General features: G+C 43.9%; 1 protein-coding gene across 1 annotated transcript in view; it reads left to right on the top strand.

The window, feature by feature from the left end:
• The window catches only part of ABITRAM (actin binding transcription modulator), a 567,965-nt gene that overhangs the window by 466,946 nt on the left and 78,988 nt on the right, over window positions 1-22,031 (top strand). The window lies entirely within an intron of this gene.

The following is a 22,031-nucleotide window of genomic DNA, read 5'->3' as shown; positions in this document are numbered from 1 at the left end:
CTGGTAATTTGAAATAGCTATTTATGTTGGTGTATTCACAGTAGTATATGTTGTTTGTCCCAAGCCTTTTCTACACACTAACGACCACTGACTTCAAAACAGTCACGTTGTTGCTCTAAAACTCATCTTTTCACTCCTGAACAATACCTTCAATATAAAATGTCATATAAATTAATCTTGGTGATCTACTCCTTACCACCTAAAGAAAAGGGCCAGAAAACTTAACTGGGGTGGACCACTTTAGATTTTTAAGTATTAACCCATTAAGTACTGAGGCAGCACTCAGTGCTGACACTTTTTTTGATAATTGGGGTAGTACGCAGCTCAGCCTTTATAACCTTTTGTCCACAAAATATATCCAGGCTGAACAGGTAATCCTTTTTTTTCCACAATTTGGTTACTCTAAAGGTGGTCCCGTGTGGTCCCTGCAGCAAATGAGAACATTTCAGAAAAGTGAGATAACGTGCTGTGCAAGAAAATATGTTTTTCTCTAAAAGTCACATCAACAAAAGGTTGGTTGTGGTAAGACATTCTTCCCTGCAAATGGCAGATTTTTTTTTTAAATCACCACAGTTTTTGCTAAATTCTAAGTCGTAAACTTTTTTGCACGTATATGCACTTGAAGTTTTTCGGGTAAAAGAGTTGTGAAACCCATGAATGAACCCAGAAAGTTGACATTTCTGAAAAGTAGACACAATTCCTAAATCAGCAAGAACTGATATGGGGAGTCCCTTTGCCTGCTACCTGGTGTTGTTTTGTCTGTTGCTGCTCGCCACACCACCATCCTGCTAAGAACCCCTGGTGGGACAAGGGTCCCAGGGGCAACGCCATTACCGCCGCTGCAACATCCACGCTGGTAATTACACTCTGGGGACTGCAACCCCCAGAGTGCACCGCTGTTCCTGCCGTTCCCCGCAGCTGCCGCGAGTGAGGGGGAGGCGGGGCCAACGCGGTCATAGCGCAGCCTCTCCCACCGCTACACGGAACATAGCCCGGACGAAGCCCGGGCCAAGGGCGGGCCCGTCTGTGCCCATCAGGGGCCGGAAGAGGCTGGGTTGGGGCACCCCTATGACATCTGTCATTGAGCAAAGCATCCATAAAGTTCCAAGTATTGCTAATATAATTGTTACACCTTATTTGAGAGTGTGCTACCTCGTGGCTCTACAATCGGACTGATTAGGTTTGTTGGAAAATGAGCAAACGCAGGGGAATAGCCGGGACACTGGACGCTTTTCTTGTGAGGGCTGAGTCCCTGTTAACCCATGAAATTGAACTTAAAGAGGGCCGCCTGTCCCTCGACCCTGTATCCTTACAATCTTGTTTATCATTAGGTGGATTGATTACAGATAGCGTAATGTGCGCAACTCCAAAAAACGTGTTGCTAACGGAAGCATGCCCCGCTCCTACAAGCCTACCTTCATCAAATCTTGGAGCCTCCAGTGAAGCTGCCCCGGACGTGCCTAGTCTTAACACCAGAGCACGGGCAGCATGTCCACAAAGGAATTCCAAAGCGAAACCACAAACCGCCAAAATTGTAAAGAGAAAGAGGAACACTGGGGCGACTAAGACTAAGACCAAATACACTAAAGGCTGCCAACCTGCTAATAATGCATCAAACCAGGTGGCTGTTTCTACCGACTCGGTGGGCACGCAGACTGATGTTTTCTCCAACTCTACCTATAATGATCTCAATACAGATACCATGGGAGCCGCTGTTGACACTGACCTTGCAGTGGAATCTATTAAAAATGTACTGGCAAATCTTAAGAATTTAATTACATCGAATTTTGATGTACTCTGGGGGAAACTGGAGCATTTGGACTCTGAATTGGTCAACCTGAGGGGGAGGAAGGTGGACTTTGTTCATAACGATGCTGGAGGAGGAATCTCCTCAATTGTCCTGGGCAGCACACTTGGGCACGAGCCACAATCTAGTCTTGTCCTGAATAAAGATGTCACAAATAGTAGTAATTTAAATGAATTTCCAGCGCCACAATTTATCAGCGAGCAGAGGGGAAGACAGGATGCTCCTCAACCCAATGTAGTCAATCTAAATTCTGCTCTTGGAAGTAGTAATTTTATTGAGCCACAGACTAGTGCTCCTGCAAGTGATCTGAGCGTAAGAAAGGATACTTCTAGTAGCCTTAGGAAGTCTTGCATGAGGCCAAACACTGATGTACTAAGCTTACCTCCTGCCTCCTGTCCCTATGTGCTGGTGTTGACTGGGGTCCCTAATTTAGTGGAGGATCAAAGGGAGTCTTGGGTAGACCTGCGTAATAAGTCCGTAGACTGGCTTTGCAAATATAAGGGTTTTCACCCTTCTAATATGAATGACATTCTTATGGCCAGAAGAGTAGTGTGGGTTGGGCACTCTGCCAAGAATATAAACGGTGACTATATTGTTTTGAATTTTCGAAGGCCCCATATGGTTCACCGCTTACTGAATATTTTTGAGCATCCCTCCACACAGAATACCTGTATTAATGCGCTCCCCTTGGGCTATTTTTATAAGCCACCTTTTAAACCCGTTAGGGACACTCGCGTCCTCCCTTTGTTAACCAACATGTTTAACGCACTCTCCAGCTTAGACGCACAGGACTGACAACTACCATTAATGGCAGACCAACAGCATCAGCTGCCCTATTTGGCGGACCCTCCCGCTTCTATAGTATCAACCCATAATGATAAGCCACTCCGAATTAGGACGATTTCTCCTGCTATTACGGTATTAACTTACAATGCTAATGACAAGCCATCCTCAATTAAAAGCAGTATTGGAGCAGTCTTGAATATTTTAAGTTGGAACGTAGCAGGGCTGCAGTCTAAGCTTGGTGACCAGGATTGGTTACGCCTAGATAAGGAACAGGATGTAGTTATGTTCCAGGAAACTTGGGCCACTCATGACTTGCATATTGAGGGGTTCCATTCCATTAGTGTAGCAGCATCCCATCATAAACCGGGCTGTCCATCGGGGGACTTTTCATTGGGCTCAACGTAGCAGCTGGAGGGAGCGTCAAGGTCCTGCCAACTAATAGTTGTAATTATCAAGTTGTACTTTATAATAGAAGAGTCTCTTTTTATTTGGTACATTTTTATAATAATGATTTCCAATCCATTCCTAATAGGAATTTTATTGCGCTTTTTGATTTTATTTCTAATTTAGATTGTCAGCAACGCTCAGGCGATACTATCGGGATTATTTTAGGAGGAGATTTTAACGCAAAACGTAATGATACATATCATGGTGTAGAGACACTTAACCCAGGTTCCTCCTCTCGTGGGGGCGCAGAGCTGGCTGTGTTCTTAAGCTTGAATTACATAAGAAGTATCTAGGAGTCAGACAGAAAAAAAGGGGAACTCTATTCACCAAAAAACCCTGACATGACAAAAGCAAATATTGTGAGTTAAGTCGTTGGGTAACACCACGTGATTAGATATGACACAATGCACGAGATTACTCTACTGGGAAAGACAAACCCAAGGGTAGGTGAAAATTTTCCCATCAGGTGTCGATCTGTACCGCCACTTTTACATCATATGGGTTCTCCTTACCCAGGAGCTAGTGCAATCACAGTCACAAGAGTGTAGAAGGACTGTGAGAGCCGAAGACCCTTTGTTAACACCTAGTGGGCGGTGTCAGTGTGAAGAGACAACTAAAAAAAGCAGTGCAAATATGTGACTAGTGATAGAATAAAATTGGATAAGACTTGAGTAGAAGTGGAAATTTTAATAAATTCTCTCAGCTCCCCAAGAGTAAAAACAATAGTGAATAAACAGATTTAACAAAATATCTGTTCAGCAAATAGTGGTCAACATGTTTCTGCATAGATGGAAAGTACCAATGCATTCATCGGGACCTAGGTATTGCTACTGCTGTTGAATTAGTGAAAAATATAAAGGTAAAATGGAATCATATCACCTGCATTTCAGGTTCACAAACTCCGCCACAATCTAAAATATCGTCATGTCAAAAGGGAAGAAAGTAAAAAGAGACACACAATTTTTATGAAAAATACACTTAACAATAGTTGTATTTCTTTAACGAATTTTCGTGAATCAGTATTTCTATATATCAATATGTGTATATATCAACATATTGCCACTCACCCAATTTCTGTGGGGATAGCGCCTCACCTCACCTGGCTGCAGCTCAGGTAATGAGGAGCACCGCTCTGTTTTAAAAAAATATATACACTTGTAAACATTCCACTGTTTGTCCCACATAGAAGTGAAAAACATCCTTACTGAAAGGTATTTTAAATTAAATCCGAAAGACACTGGGGTGCATGTTCTTAACATTCGGTGTCTTATCTATGTTATGATATGCCACGCTATAGCGTATGATTTAAACCATAATTAAGTCCTTTCTTATAAACAGACAGATCTCACTAAAGTCTGACAACCAGGTCGAACCCTGCTTCTTATGCCTCTGAGATCAAACCAAGGCTAAGCAGAGAAACGGCAAGTAGTTCAAACAAATATTTCTGAAACTAAGTGCGCCGTTACACGGATCGTGTCATTGCAATGACCCGTAATCTTAAATAAATCCAAAGCTTATTACTCCGGTTCGGGCGCGGTAGCGATATTTGGTGGAAAACACCCGTTGTTCCCGCTAACCTCACTAAAGTCTGACACTCGGGTCACACCATGTTTGTTACGCCTCTGGGATCGGGACAAGGCAGGGCAGAAAAACGGCAAATATTCCGAACCAATATTTCTGAAACCAGGATTACTGTCGCACCGATCGTATCATTGCAGCGACCAGTACTCTTAGATAAATCCAAAACTTATACTTGGTGTCAGGCGGGGTAGCGATATTTAGTAGAAAACACCCGTTCCTCCCGCTTACCTTTCCGTCGGTGTCTCCCGGCGTTCCTCTGCGCTAACTTGGGAGGCACCGAACGGATGTAGAAAGGACTATTTGTTTGTGTGTCCACCTATGCGCTCACGTGATCGCGCAAGGAATGTTGGACTATGTAGTTGATACTAAAGTAGTTACCAATGGTGTAAAAGGAACTCTCGTGGAGTGATTTGGAGTTTATCACCCATAGAATTCAATTTAGTTTATGTGCGCACAGATGAGACATTATTAGGATGCATTGTAGAAAAGGAAATTACGTTAATAGCATGTACAGGCGCGCTTGAATTACCACTTTCTATCCCATGATAGGGCAATGCATGCGACTTCAACTATTTTGGCACTCCCAGGAGTTTTATTTGCATATTATTCGGAGTTGCGGCACTAATGTTAGATATTATTAGTGATAGATGGTCATTTTCACTTCTCTGATATTACATCCACGCATCGAAATGCGAATACATATGAAATGAAATGAAATGAAAATGCGATTTATAAAGCGCGAAATAGTTGCCCGGAGGCGTCCAAGCGCTAAGACTGCTGGAAGTTTTAAACAGAGAATAAAAAACCAAATAAGACCAACAAACGAAAAAAATTATTTATTAAACAGAAAAGTTTTCAGGTGTTTCCTGAAAGAAGTCAGATCTGGGTTGGACCTTAGTTGAAGGGGTAAGCTGTTCCACAGCTTCGCAGCGTTCAAGGAAAAAGAGCGGCCTCCTGATCTAGCCCGGTTGACTTTGGGCACCGTAGCCAGGAAGGCACTAGCTGAGCGCAATTGTCTTCTAGGGAGATATGGAGTGATTAGGGAACGACTGATCAAAGGGCCAGTTGACCAAAATGACTGATGGGCAATACAAAGGGATTTAAAAGCAATCCTGTCTCTCACAGGAAGCCAGTGCAGTCTTGTCAATCCGGGTTTAGCAGAGGACCTACGAGGGATTTGGAGTAGAGTCCGGGCTGCACAATTTTGGATCACTTGTAGCTTCCGCAGTGTGAAGTCAGGGGCTCCCAAATAGAGAGCATTTCCAAAGTCCAGCCTAGAATGGATCAATCCCTGTACAACAGTCTGCCTAGCTTGGAAGGGTAACAGAGGAAGGATCTTCTTCAGAAGTCTAATAATACCAAAGCAGGTAGCGGACAGCTTCACAGCCTGGTGATCTAACGTTAAATCCTTGTCCAACCAGATGCCCAGGCTTTTGATGGTATCCTTTGGAACTGGGGGAGTGCCCAGGCTGGCCGGCCAGATGGAATTCAGCGAGGGAGGGGCTGAACGTCCCAGCATCATGACCTCTGTCTTGTTCCCATTAAGTTTGAGGCAAGACAGGGTCATCCAGCTGTGTACCTCGCTCAAACATCCGGCCAGGTCCACTGTGTCCGAGGAATTCTCAGCCCGCGTCAAAGAGACCACCAACTGGGTATCGTCCGCATAGGTAACGATCTTAATACCATATGGGCGGACGATACCTGCCAGCGGCCTCATATAGACATTGAACAATGTCGGGCTGAGCGAGGAGCCCTGCGGGACACCACAATCCAACGGTCTGCTAGTGGAAATGATGTTTCTCTCGAAAACCTGAAATGATCTGTTGGACAAGAATGACCTTAGCCACTTCAACGCTCCTCCTTGGATCCCAATATCATGGAGGCGCTGCAACAAGATCTCATGGTTCACAGTGTCAAAGGCGGCACTCAGATCGAGGAGGATGACTGCCACCGATCCTCCCCGATCTAAGATGCCCCTTGTTTCCTCCAGAACTGACAACAAAGCCGATTCTGTCCCATGTTTGGGGCGAAAACCAGTTTGTGATGAATCGAGCAGTTGATGATTTTCCAAGAAATTGGTTAAAAGGTTGTTAATATATTTTTCCAATATCTTGCTGATCCAGGCGAGCAGAGAAATGGGACGGTAGTTGTTAAAGTCGTTCATGTCCATATTAGGTTTCTTTGCAAGGACCCTCACCCTAGCCTGTTTCCATGCTGGTGGGACCGTATTGGTGGAAATTGAGGCATTCAGTACCTCCAAGATGATCGGGAGGATAATGTAATTAACTGTTTTTAAGGCGCTCGGGGGGGCAGGGTCACTAGGAGAGCCCGTTTTGACCTGTGCCATTAAAGTGGCCAGAAGGTCCAAATGTAATAAAGGGAACTTGTCCAAGACAGGTGGCGGATTGTCTGTTATCTCTTGCTTGGGATTTTCCTGAATGTTAGCTGAGGCTGAGGTATAGGGAGCAGTGGTTGGAGGTGATGGAAATGATGAATAAATGAGATCCACTTTTTTATAAAAGAAGTCAGCTAGCTCATTACATCTGGCTTGTAAGTCATCACAGTTTATAGGGGGCTGAGGAAGTTTTGTGAGACATTTTACGATCCTATAGATCTCTTTAGAATTGGAGCTGGCTTCAGAGATCTTATGTGAGTAATACTGTGTTTGTGCCTTTTTTATTTCGGTCTTGTAAACCCTAATTGATTCCCTATATAGATTTTTGTCATGATCCGTATAGTCCAGGCGCCATTTCCTCTCTAGCCTTTTACATTTGCGTTTAGTGACCCTAAGCTCATCAGAATACCAGGGAGCGGAGGTCCTAGATCTCTTGGTCCGAGTAGTCTTAGTAGGGAGAATGGTGTTCAGTGATCTTGTTATCCAATTATTGAATTGAATTCCTCATTGGCCAACAGAGGGTCTGCACTAATCGACGGTGTAGTAGCTTGTAGCTTGTCTGTCCACTTGTCTAATGGGAGTTTAGCCCAGTTTCTGGCGTCCCAAGATCCTGGCATCAAAACGGGGGGTTTGTGCATATGCCAGGTAAAAGGGACCAAGCAATGATCCGTCCATGGAAGTATAATAGGATGTTCTACCTCTAGATCAGCACAGTTACTGAATATGGGGTCCAGCAAGTGCCCTTTCATGTGTGTGGGAGATCGGACACGCTGCAGTAGCTGTAGAGAGGCCATATCGGCGACAAGCTCTTGCGCCATGTGATCATTGAGGTCCTCGAGATGCAAGTTTAAGTCGCCCAATAATGTATAATTGGCGGAAATAGAAGCTAGGTCTGCAACAGCTGAGGATAACGAATGTACAAACTGTCTAGACGGCCCCGGAGGGCGATAGATCAGTGCACCAGCAAAATTAATGTTAGGCGAGAGTTCAATACTAAAAGACATGCTCTCACAGTCTAAGAAAGGACTGGGGAGACAGCGGCAAGAATAGGTTTCTTTGAACACTATTGCAAGGCCGCCTCCTTTACCCGAGACGCGATCCAACCTTGCTATTTGATATCCTTGAGGCAGAGCCTGTATTATATCTGGCTCTGATGACGAGGTAAGCCATGTCTCAGTAAGAAACACTATATCCGGGGTGTGCTCCTCAAGTAGCAAAGATAACTCTATTTGGTGCTTCGGTAATGATCTGCAATTGAGAAGGAGCATTTTAAAAGAGTGCTGAGGTTTTGCAGGGGGAGTGGTTTTAGGATAAGAGTAACAATGCGGACATTTAATGGGTAGCTTCAACGGATGGAAGAAGTGATTGCAAGCTGTCTTAACAGGTGGTCTTAAGTTGAGCAAATCACTCGCACTGTAGCTCATTATATTTCCTAGTATAGGGGCAGGGGTTGTGGCCCCTGGTCCCGTGCGGTCGCGGACGGGCGCAGACGGGCTTGCCTTTGGCGCGCCGCCGGTGCGCCCGCTGCGCCCGCCCGCTGCGCGGACGTGATGACATAGGAAATTTATAGGATGTTGAGGAGGGTGGGAGGCGTCTGCAGCTAAACTGCAAATCTCTTACCCCTCTCAATGTGGCGGCTCTCTGTGGTGATAAGCCCTGTTTCTATGTCACAGCGCCAGCCCCTACTCGGCTGCGCTGAGATCGGTAAGGGAGTATTGCAGGATGACACCAATCAATTACGTGAGCTTTCAAGTAAGTAGTCTACTTGAAAGACTAGCGGCGATTTAAAAGTCCGTGACAATAGTGGTTTAAAAATAAAGGCAGCGAGATCGCTGAAAGGGCCCCCGGCTTCCGCCTCAGGGGAGGAAAACAGTATAATGCAGTCAATCAACAAGCTGTTGGAGAGGCGTGCTTTAAGTACTGCGGGAGGGCGGGAGGCGTCTGCAGCTAAACTGCAAATCTCTTACCCCTCTCAATGTGGCGGCTCTCTGTGGTGATAAGCCCTGTTTCTATGTCACAGCGCCAGCCCCTACTCGGCTGCGCTGAGATCGGTAAGGGAGTATTGCAGGATGACACCAATCAATTACGTGAGCTTTCAAGTAAGTAGTCTACTTGAAAGACTAGCGGCGATTTAAAAGTCCGTGACAATAGTGGTTTAAAAATGAAGGCAGCGAGATCGCTGAAAGGGCCCCCGGCTTCCGCCTCAGGGGAGGAAAACAGTATAATGCAGTCAATCAACAAGCTGTTGGAGAGGCGTGCTTTAAGTACTGCGGGAGGGCGGGAGGCGTCTGCAGCTAAACTGCAAATCTCTTACCCCTCTCAATGTGGCGGCTCTCTGTGGTGATAAGCCCTGTTTCTATGTCACAGCGCCAGCCCCTACTCGGCTGCGCTGAGATCGGTAAGGGAGTATTGCAGGATGACACCAATCAATTACGTGAGCTTTCAAGTAAGTAGTCTACTTGAAAGACTTGCGGCGATTTAAAAGTCCGTGACAATAGTGGTTTAAAAATAAAGGCAGCGAGATCGCTGAAAGGGCCCCCGGCTTCCGCCTCAGGGGAGGAAAACAGTATAATGCAGTCAATCAACAAGCTGTTGGAGAGGCGTGCTTTAAGTACTGCGGGAGGGCGGGAGGCGTCTGCAGCTAAACTGCAAATCTCTTACCCCTCTCAATGTGGCGGCTCTCTGTGGTGATGAGCCCTGTTTCTATGTCACAGCGCCAGCCCCTACTCGGCTGCGCTGAGATCGGTAAGGGAGTATTGCAGGATGACACCAATCAATTACGTGAGCTTTCAAGTAAGTAGTCTACTTGAAAGACTTGCGGCGATTTAAAAGTCCGTGACAATAGTGGTTTAAAAATAAAGGCAGCGAGATCGCTGAAAGGGCCCCCGGCTTCCGCCTCAGGGGAGGAAAACAGTATAATGCAGTCAATATGAGGACTAACCATTTATAAACGCATAATTACATGTGGAGCAGTGTAAGTGCGTTATATGCGGAGACAACATTTAGATTTTGATATTTAATGTATTCGTCAGTATATCCACTCTAGTGCAGACTAGTATTTACTCATTTGCAAAATCAGTAGTAAGTTTTGGGCCGTTCCATCTCCAGTGATCACTATTCCTTTACAGCGACATCCAGGGTATTGGTTCATTTAGACCCTCTTTGTCGCTGTTGAGCTTATGAACCCATTTTTGTTCTTTTTTTTAATAAAAATTTACTCACATTGGGGCAATGCTCTGGAATGGTGGGCTGTTCCAACACAGTCCATCTGAAATCATTTGGACCATGTCCCACCTCTAGAAAGTGTGATGTTAAGCGCGTCGCTTGCTTCTGACACCGTACTGTACTTTTATGTTCGCATATACGGGTTCTTATTTTTCTCGTCGTCATGCCTACATACCTCTTCAGGCATGGGCAGGTAATGAAATAGATGGTATTCTCACTATTGCAATTAGTGAATTTGCGCTGCTGCCAGGGTCGGCCTGTCCCAATATCAACCGTGGTGGACTTAGTTGTTTGTGGACAGACCGAACAATTTCCACAGGGGTGATGTCCTTCTACAGGTGGGAGATCTCACAGGGTCCCCACCTGTCTACTGATTTTGTTTCTGGGTCTGGTATGTACCAACTGATCTTTTATATTCTGGCCTCTTTTGAAAGCAAACAGTGGCAAGGGCAGTTTGTCACCACTAGTGTTTAGAATGGACCAGTGTTTCTTCACTATCTTTTGGACCTGATTAGACTTAGTGTGGAAGGTGTTCACAAAAGTTATCCTATCTGTTTTCTCTTTGGGTACTGTTATGTCTTAAAGGGCTTCACGGTTGTTATTGGATGCCCTTTTCATGGAGTGGCGTATGATTTTATTGGGATAATTCTTCTCTCGTAGTTGTTCCGACAGTTTAGCCGAATGTGCCTCAAATGCCTCTTTAGTAGAGCAGTTCCTTTTGAGCCTAAGGAACTAGCCAAAAGGCAAGTTGTTTCTGAGTGCTCTGGGGTGACAGCTCTCATAACTTAGGAGTGCATTCCTTGACATGGGCTTCCTATACAGTTCTGAAGCCAGACCTTCTGCACTAGCCAAGATGGTAAGGTCTAGGATAGGTAGATGGGTTTTACTGAATTCAACCGTGAATTTAAGATATATGTTGCATGAGTTCAAACACTGGTGGAAATTCATAAGATCTGATTGTGAACCGCGCCATACCACAAAGATGTCATCTATGTATCGCTTCCAGACTCTGAGCGATGCATAGTAGGGGTTGTCATGATTGAGGACCTTGGTCTGTTCAAATACATGAACGTAGAGGTTCGCTAAGCTGGGAGCGAAGACACTACCCATGGTGGTACCAGATGTTTGAAGGTAGGTAGTGTCTTCGAATTTAAAATAATTCTCCTTCATTGCTAGTTCAGCTAAGGTCATGATGAATGGAACTGGTGTTACAGACTGCAAGTCTCTATCCTGTAAAAGAATGTTGATGACCTCAAGAGTCTCTGTCTGGGGAATCGATGTATATAGTGATTCTACATCGAATGAGACGAGGAGGTCAGTTGTAATATCAAAATCGATCTCGGGAAGGATCCGCAGGATATCTTTCGTATCTTTAAGATAAGTAGGCATTTCTCGTACCATCGGATTCAAAAAATGATCCACAAAAGTGGATAATGGTTCTAGCACTGATCCAATGCCGGAAATTATCGGTCTCCCAGGCGGTGATCTCTGTTGTTTATGGACCTTTGGGAGACAGTAAAAGTATGGAATCGACGGATGGGAAATACACAGATATTGGCCTTCCTGAGGAGTAATCCATCCTTCCGCTGTAGCCTCTTCCACTATTTGACAGATCTTGGTTTGTAGTTTCTCTGTGGGGTCTCCTTTCAATGGAAGATATGATTTGCGATCATGGAGCTGCCTCAAACATTCTGTACGGTAAGATTCAGTGTCCAAAATGACAATCGCACCGCCTTTATCAGCGGGCTTTATTGTGATAGTCTCGTTAGATGTTAAAGAGCGCAGAGCCAGTTTTTCTCTTTTGGGTAAGTTCACATAGGAACTAGGTGGTTTGGTCTTGAAAAGCGTGTCAATATCATTTTCAACTGCCTCTTCAAAAGTCTGGACCCTTGCTGGTAGACTAATGGTCGAGGGATTAAAAGTAGATGTTTTTTTAGGCCAGTGTTCATGTTTGACTGTTCAGTTTCTGTCATGTCTTGTTTGGCAAAGAAATAATGCACTCCAAAATAAAATGAGAGAGTAAGGGTATTAAACAAAGTGTAAGGTAGGAACTCCTGGTCCCCTGCTTCAATATTAAACAACAAATGGAGGAGTACCCCCTGGAAGAGTGACAGAGAAAAACTCTGTACCCGGAGCTTAAGGCTCAATGGAGCACGGTGTGCCCAACCTTATATCAGGGCAAAGCATGTCCTTTTTGAAGACCCCTCACTCACCAACCTGGTTGGTGACATGCTTCATCATCGGGGTCCCACCCCGAAGGCCGAGTGCCAACAGGGTGTGCTGCGACACCTGATTACAGTGGAGCGGGTTTTCTCTTTCTTTTATATGTGCAATGATTCTAAAAGGTGAAAAGTGGATTAAAAAGGGCACAATACTACTCACTGCAAGACTTTATTCTTGAGTGATTGCACCCTCATAAAATTAAAGTGTGACACCTGTGTCTAATTAGGTAGACTTTGATGTCTTAAACGTGTAGTGTTTATTAAAATAGCGACGTGTGCTATGTGATTTTAAAATTAGGTCTACATGTTTCAACCATCTTGCGATTGTGGGTTTTCGTCAGTGCCGAAGGCAGTGATCTGGGTGGTACGCACACGCTAAGGTGCGTCCAGTCCTCGATCACGTGAGAAAAGTGGGCCCACAAAATTATGGACCTTAACAAAATATAAGTCTTCTCCTCACTCCGGAAGAAAAACTGAGACAGCGGTGTAAGCCGCTACATGGGTGTCCGGGTTCCAAGAGTCATGCTCACGTCACTAGTGGCTTCTGCTCATCGGACCGGAAACCTACTTGGTTCCTGTTCGGTACACCCCGTGGAAGACACCCATGTAGCGGCTTACACTGCTGTCTCAGTTTTTCATCCGGAGTGGGGAGAAGACTTTTATATTTTGTTAAGGTCCATAATTTTGTGGGCCCACTTATCTCCCGTGATTGAGGACTGGTCGCACCTTAGCGTGTGCGTACCACCCAGATCACTGCCTTCGGTCCTGACGAAAACCCACAATCGCAAGATGGTTGAAACATGTAGACCTAATTTTAAAATCACATAGCACACGTCGCTATTTTAATAAACACTACACGTCTCAGACATCAAAGTCTACCTAATTAGACACAGGTGTCACACTTTAATTTTATGAGGGTGCAATCACTCAAGAATAAAGTCTTGCAGTGAGTAGTATTGTGCCCTTTTTAATCCACTTTTCACCTTTTAGAATCATTGCACATATAAAAGAAAGAGAAAACCCGCTCCACTGTAATCAGGTGTCGCAGCACACCCTGTTGGCACTCGGCCTTCGGGGTGGGACCCCGATGATGAAGCATGTCACCAACCAGGTTGGTGAGTGAGGGGTCTTCAAAAAGGACATGCTTTGCCCTGATATAAGGTTGGGCACACCGTGCTCCATTGAGCCTTAAGCTCCGGGTACAGACTACAGAGTTTTTCTCTGTCACTCTTCCAAAGAAATAATGCAGCCTAATCTTTCTAAAGAACTTGGCTAGTTCTACTTGTGCTGTGTCTCCGTTATTAGTAGTTACGAAACCTAGCCCTCGGTTTAGAAGACTCTCTTCATCAGCCGATAGAGAGTAGGAACTTAGATTTATCACGAGACTGTCTGGTTTATTCCGCTGCTCGTTCCTGCATTCTCCTGTGGAATCTTTTTCCCGTTCCTCAGGTCCATTGTTGGTTGTTGTACCGGTGTCGTCCAGCGGACCTGTGGTCCCTGCCCTTGTCTTCTCCTGCCTCTGTTCATCCTGGGGCCAAACCCTAAAAAAGGCGGGACTCCTGAGGCTTGTTGCATTTGTTGTGGAAAGAAGGAAGGACCCATTTGAGGAGGAAAATTAGGACCATACATCCATGGGCCCGGCTGCCAAAACGGTTGGAAATGGTTTTGGTTGAAATTGAAAGAGTTCCCTCTTCGTCCTCTTCTGTTACCATGTCCCCTATTCGGGGTAGGGGCCTTATTGTTCTGAGATGTATCAGAATCGCTTGAAATTTCGTCGGAGCTCGAAGTAGCATATGTGGAGCCTCCTCGACGACCATTGCGATTAAATGATGGTGCAACATAAGTGTCGCTGGTGTAAGGGTAGACCTTCTGGGTAGAAAATTTAGCCAAGTCTTTTTTAAATTTCTCTAATTTAGAGAATAGGATCGAGTCTTTGAATTCATTACTCTTTTTGTTACTCTCATCTTGATTGGTCTTAAACAGTGTAGATTTTATAGTAGCTTTAATTTTTCCTTCAAGAAGCTGTATTTCTATTAGTATTTTATCTGCAGCTCGTTTTGCGGTTTTGATAATTAACCAGATCGATGCTATGCATTTTCCCCTCCTGTGCTGGGATTTGATCATTCCCATGTTTCATGACGAGCTGGGCTCGTCATGAGCGTGCGAGGAGGCTACCTCATGACGAGCCCAGCTCGTCATGAGCGTGGAAGGGGTTAAGACTAACCAGTCCCTTGTGCACCGCCAGGCGATCATTGACCAATCTTTAAGGAACTCCTTATTGTCCAAGAACAATCTTGGTGTATTGGTCACAATGAGCCCTGATGGCGCACAATTGCCGCGCAAATACTCGGCCATAGTTATACCATGGACTATAGTCCTAGAATGTGATTTTTTTAGCAATAAGACCTTATTCCACCCATCTTCATTAATACTCACTACAATAGGAATGCAGTTTAATATGCTAGGGTTCTCATCAAGGATGTTCTGTACTTCCGCATCCTCAAAAGCCAGACTGCAATTTGTGGCCATCTTACTTAGGGCAGAAAGGGAGTCTAACATTTTCTGGAACTTATATATATTCTCAAACTAAAATATATTCTACGGGTGAACTCGTGCACAAGAGTTTCGAATTGTCTAAAGGAAGATGTCACTCTTATGGGACTCACAGGCACGGAAGGCAAACCAAAAGCAAATAAATTCAAACAGAAGGGCAGGCCAAAAATTTGGCTGACCTATTTTGATATAACAACGGGACCCGCAGCCTCAGCTGCACTCAACACTATAATACACGCTACATAGAAGAGGGTCCAAGGGCTGGTTTAAAGACTCACAACTAGATACGCGCCCCTAACAAAGACATGAATTACATAAGAAGTATCTAGGAGTCAGACAGAAAAAAAGGGGAACTCTATTCACCAAAAAACCCTGACATGACAAAAGCAAATATTGTGAGTTAAGTCGTTGGGTAACACCACGTGATTAGATATGACACAATGCACGAGATTACTCTACTGGGAAAGACAAACCCAAGGGTAGGTGAACATTTTCCCATCAGTTTTCGATCTGTACCGTCACTTTTACATCATATGGGTTCTCCTTACCCAGGAGCTAGTGCAATCACAGTCACAAGAGTGTAGAAGGACTGTGAGAGCCGAAGACCCTTTGTTAACACCTAGTGGGCGGTGTCAGTGTGAAGAGACAACTAAAAAAAAGCAGTGCAAATATGTGACTAGTGATAGAATAAAATTGGATAAGACTTGAGTAGAAGTGGAAATTTTAATACATTCTCTCAGCTCCCCAAGAGTAAAAACAATAGTGAATAAACAGATTTAACAAAATATCTGTTCAGCAAATAGTGGTCAACATGTTTCTGCATAGATGGAAAGTACCAATGCATTCATCAGGACCTAGGTATTGCTACTGCTGTTGAATTAGTGAAAAATATAAAGGTAAAATGGAATCATATCACCTGCATTTCAGGTTCACAAACTCCGCCACAATCTAAAATATCGTCATGTCAAAAGGGAAGAAAGTAAAAAGAGACACAATTTTTATGAAAAATACACTTAACAATAGTTGTATTTCTTTAACGAATTTTCGTGAATCAGTATTTCTATATATCAATATGTGTATATATCAACATATTGCCACTCACCCAATTTCTGTGGGGATAGCGCCTCACCTCACCTGGCTGCAGCTCAGGTAATGAGGAGCACCGCTCTGTTTTAAAAAAATATATACACTTGTAAACATTCCACTGTTTGTCCCACATAGAAGTGAAAAACATCCTTACTGAAAGGTATTTTAAATTAAATCCGAAAGACACTGGGGTGCATGTTCTTAACATTCGGTGTCTTATCTATGTTATGATATGCCCTGCTATAGCGTATGATTTAAACCATAATTAAGTCCTTTCTTATAAACAGACAGATCTCACTAAAGTCTGACAACCAGGTCGAACCCTGCTTCTTATGCCTCTGAGATGAAACCAAGGCTAAGCAGAGAAACGGCAAGTAGTTCAAACAAATATTTCTGAAACTAAGTGCGCCGTTACACGGATCGTGCGACAGTAATCCTGGTTTCAGAAATATTGGTTCGGAATATTTGCCGTTTTTCTGCCCTGCCTTGTCCCGATCCCAGAGGCGTAACAAACATGGTGTGACCCGAGTGTCAGACTTTAGTGAGGTTAGTGGGAACAACGGGAGTTTTCCACCAAATATCACTACCGCGCCCAAAACAGAGTAATAAGCTTTGGATTTATTTAAGATTATGGGTCATTGCAATGACACGATCCGTGTAACGGCGCACTTAGTTTCAGAAATATTTGTTTGAACTACTTGCCGTTTCTCTGCTTAGCCTTGGTTTTTTTCTACCGAGAAGGTCTACCCTTACACCAGCGACACTTATGTTGCATCATCATTTAATCGCAATGGTCGTCGAGGAGGCTCCACATATGCTACTTCGAGCTCCGACGAAATTTCAAGCGATTCTGATACATCTCAGAACAGTAATGCCTCTACCCCGAATAGGGGACGTGGTAACAGAAGAGGACGAAGAGGGAACTCTTTCAATTTCAACCAAAACCATTTCCAACCGTTTTGGCAGCCGGGCCCATGGATGTATGGTCCTAATTTTCCTCCTCAAATGGGTCCTTCCTTCTTTCCACAACAAATGCAACAAGCCTCAGGAGTCCCGCCTTTTTTAGGGCGTGGCCCCAGGATGAACAGAGGCAGGAGAAGACAAGGGCAGGGACCACAGGTCCGCTGGACGACACCGGTACAACAACCAACAATGGACCTGAGGAACGGGAAAAAGATTCCACAGGAGAATGCAGGAATGAGCAGCGGAATAAACCAGACAGCCTCGTGATAAATCTAAGTTCCTACTCTCTATCGGCTGATGGAGAGTCTTCTAAACCGAGGGCTAGGTTTCGTAGCTACTAATAACTGAGACCATTTCACAGCAGAAGTAGAGCTAGCCAAGTTCTTTAGAAAGATTAGGCTGCATTATTTCTTTGCCAAACAAGACATGACAGAAACTGAACAGTCAAACATGAACACTGGCCTAAAAAAAACATTTACTTTTAATCCCTCGACCATTGGTCTACCAGCAAGGGTCCAGACCTTTGAAGAGGCAGTTGAAAATGATATTGACGCGCTTTTCAAGACCAAACCACCTAGTTCCTATGTTAACTTACCCAAAAGAGAAAAACTGTCTGTGCGCTCTTTAACATCTAACGAGACTATCACAATAAAGCCCGCTGATAAAGGCGGTGCGATTGTCATTTTGGACACTGAATCTTACCGTACAGAATGTTTGAGGCAGCTCCATGATCGCAAATCATATCTTCCATTGAAAGAAGACCCCACAGAGAAACTACAAACCAAGATCTGTCAAATAGTGGAAGAGGCTACAGCGGAAGGATGGATTACTCCTCAGGAAGGCCAATATCTGTGTATTTCCCATCCGTCGATTCCATACTTTTACTGTCTCCCAAAGGTCCATAAACAACAGAGACCACCGCCTGGGAGACCGATAATTTCCGGCATTGGATCAGTGCTAGAACCATTATCCACTTTTGTGGATAATTTTTTGAATCCGATGGTACGAGAAATGCCTACTTATCTTAAAGATACGAAAGATATCCTGCGGATCCTTCCCGAGATCGATTTTGATATTACAACTGACCTCCTCGTCTCATTCGATGTAGAATCACTATATACATCGATTGCCCAGACAGAGACTCTTGAGGTCATCAACACTCTTTTACAGGATAGAGACTTGCAGTCTGTAACACTGGTTCCATTCATCATGACCTTAGCTGAACTAGCAATGAAGGAGAATTATTTTAAATTCGAAGACACTACCTACCTTCAAACATCTGGTACCTGCATGGGTAGTGTCTTCGCTCCCAGCTTAGCGAACCTCTACGTTCATGTATTTGAACAGACCAAGGTCCTCAATCATGACAACCCCTACTATGTATCGCTCCGAGTCTGGAAGCGATACATAGATGACATCTTTATGGTATGGCGCGGTTCACAATCAGATCTTATGAATTTTCACCAGTGGTTGAACTCATGCAACATATATCTTAAATTCACGGTTGAATTCAGTAAAACCCATCTACCTTTCCTAGACCTTACCATCTTGGCTAGTGCAGAAGGTCTGGCTTCAGAACTGTATAGGAAGCCCATGTCAAGGAATGCACTCCTAAGTTATGAGAGCTGTCACCCCAGAGCACTCAGAAACAACTTGCCTTTTGGCCAGTTCCTTAGGCTCAAAAGGAACCGCTCTACTAAAGAGGCATTTGAGGCACATTCGGCTAAACTGTCGGAACAACTACGAGAGAAGAATTATCCCAATAAAATCATACGCCAATCCAAGAAAAGGGCATCCAATAACAACCATGAAGCCCTTTTAGACATAACAGTACCCAAAGAGAAAACAGATAGGATAACTTTTGTGAACACCTTCCACACTAAGTCTAATCAGGTCCAAAAGATAGTGAAGAAACACTGGTCCATTCTAAACACTAGTGGTGACTAACTGCCCTTGCCACTGTTCGCTTTCAAAAAAGGCCAGAATATAAAAGATCAGTTGGTACATACCAGACCCAGAAACAAAATCAGTAGACAGGTGGGGACCCTGTGAGATCTCCCACCTGTAGAAGGACATCACCCCTGTGGAAATTGTTCGGTCTGTCCGCAAACAACTAAGTCCACCACGGTTGATATTGGGACAGGCCGACCCTGGCAGCAGCGCAAATTCACTAATTGCAATAGTTAGAATACCATCTATCTCATTACTTGCCCATGCCTAAAGAGGTATGTAGGCATGACGACAAGAAAAATAAGAACCCGTATATGCGAACATAAAAGTACAGTACGGTGTCGGAAGCAAGCGACGCGCTTAACATCACACTTTCTAGAGGTGGGACATGGTCCAAATGATTTCACATGGACTGTGTTGGAACAGCCCACCATTCCAGAGCATTGCCCCAATGTGAGTAAATTTTTATTAAAAAAAGAACAAAAATGGGTTTATAAGCTCAACAGCGACAAAGAGGGTCTAAATGAACCAATACCCTGGATGTCGCTGTAAAGGAATAGTGATCACTGGAGATGGAACGGCCCAAAACTTACTACTGATTTTGCAAATGAGTAAATACTAGTCTGCACTAGAGTGGATATACTGACGAATACATTAAATATCAAAATCTAAATGTTGTGTCCTCATATAACGCACTTACACTGCTCCACATGTACTAATGCGTTTATAAATGGTTAGTCCTCATATGTATTCGCATTTCGATGCGTGGATGTAATATCAGAGAAGTGAAAATGACCATCTATCACTAATAATATCTAACATTAGTGCCGCAACTCCGAATAATATGCGAATAAAACTTCTGGGAGTGCCAAAATAGTTGAAGTCGCATGCACTGCTCTATCATGGGATAGAAAGTGGTAATTCAAGCGCGCCTGTACATGCTATTAAAGTAATTTCCTTTTCTACAATGCATCCTAATAATGTCTCATCTGTGCGCACATAAACTAAATTGAATTCTATGGGTGATAAACTCCAAATCACTCCACGAGAGTTCCTTTTACACAATTGATAACTACTTTAGTATCAACTACATAGTCCAACATTCCTTGCGCGATCACGTGAGCGCATAGGTGGACACACAAACAAATAGTCCTTTCTACATCCGTTCGGTGCCTGCCCAGTTAGCGCAGAGGAACGCCGGGAGACACCGACGGAAAGGTAAGCGGAAGGAACGGGTGTTTTCTACTAAATATCGCTACCCCGCCTGACACCAAGTATAAGTTTTGGATTTATCTAAGAGTACTGGTCGCTGCAATGATACGATCGGTGCGACAGTAATCCTGGTTTCAGAAATATTGGTTCGGAATATTTGCTGTTTTTCTGCCCTGCCTTGTCCCGATCCCAGAGGCGTAACAAACATGGTGTGACCCGAGTGTCAGACTTTAGTGACGTTAGTGGGAACAACGGGTGTTTTCCAGCAAATATCGCTACCGCGCCCGAAACGAAGTAATAAGCTTTGGATTTATTTAAGATTACGGGTCATTGCAATGACACGATCCGTGTAACGGCGCACTTAGTTTCAGAAATATTTGTTTGAACTACTTGCCGTTTCTCTGCTTAGCCTTGGTTTGATCTCAGAGGCATAAGAAGCAGGGTTCGACCTGGTTGTCAGACTTTAGTGAGATCTGTCTGTTTATAAGAAAGGACTTAATTATGGTTTAAATCATACGGTATAGCGTGGCATATCATAACATTGATAAGACACCGAATGTTAAGAACATGCACCCCAGTGTCTTTCGGATTTAATTTAAAATACCTTTCAGTAAGGATGTTTTTCACTTCTATGTGGGACAAACAGTGGAATGTTTACAAGTGTATATATTTTTTTTAAACGGAGCGGTGCTCCTCATTACCTGAGCTGCAGCCAGGTGAGGTGAGGCGCTATCCCCACAGAAATTGGGTGAGTGACAATATGTTGATATATACACATATTGATATATAGAAATACTGATTCACGAAAATTCGTTAAAGAAATACAACTATTGTTAAGTGTATTTTTCATAAAAATTGTGTGTCTCTTTTTACTTTCTTCCCTTTTGACATGACGATATTTTAGATTGTGGCGGAGTTTGTGAACCTGAAATGCAGGCGATATGATTCCATTTTACCTTTATATTTTTCACTAATTCAACAGCAGTAGCAATACCTAGGTCCTGATGAATGCATTGGTACTTTCCATCTATGCAGAAACATGTTGACCACTATTTGCTGAACAGATATTTTGTTAAATCTGTTTATTCACTATTGTTTTTACTCTTGGGGAGCTGGGAGAATTTATTAAAATTTCCACTTCTACTCAGTCTTATCCAATTTTATTCTATCTCTAGTCACATATTTGCACTGCTTTTTTCAGTTGTCTCCTCACACTGACACCGCCCACTAGGTGTTAACAAAGGGTCTTCGGCTCTCACAGTCCTTCTACACTCTTGTGACTGTGATTGCACTAGCTCCTGGGTAAGGAGAACCCATATGATGTAAAAGTGGCGGTACAGATCGACAACTGATGGGAAAAGTTTCACCTACCCTTGGGTTTGTCTTTCCCAGTAGAGTAATCTCGTGCATTGTGTCATATCTAATCACGTGGTGTTACCCAACGACTTAACTCACAATATTTGCTTTTGTCATGTCAGGGTTTTTTGGTGAATAGAGTTCCCCTTTTTTTCTGTCTGACTCCTAGATACTTCTTATGTAATTCATGTCTTTGTTAGGGGCGTGTATCTAGTTGTGAGTCTTTAAACCAGCCCTTGGACCCTCTTCTATGTAGCGTGTATTATTGTGTTCTTAAGCTCACATGACTTGGTTAACGTTATGGACCAGATGGGTCAAGCAAACGCCATTAACTATCAGCCTCCGACATTCAGAGGTAGGGGCCATTCCTCTACAATAGATTTTGTTTTTATTTCTTCTGTGCTTGCGGACTACTTAACGGCCGCAGAGGTTATTGCCACGATCCATG

This window comes from Lissotriton helveticus, chromosome 4_1, assembly GCF_964261635.1.
Source record: "Lissotriton helveticus chromosome 4_1, aLisHel1.1, whole genome shotgun sequence".
Classification (NCBI taxonomy): Eukaryota; Metazoa; Chordata; class Amphibia; order Caudata; family Salamandridae; genus Lissotriton; species Lissotriton helveticus.
This window is presented reverse-complemented; position numbering and strand designations above follow the sequence as displayed.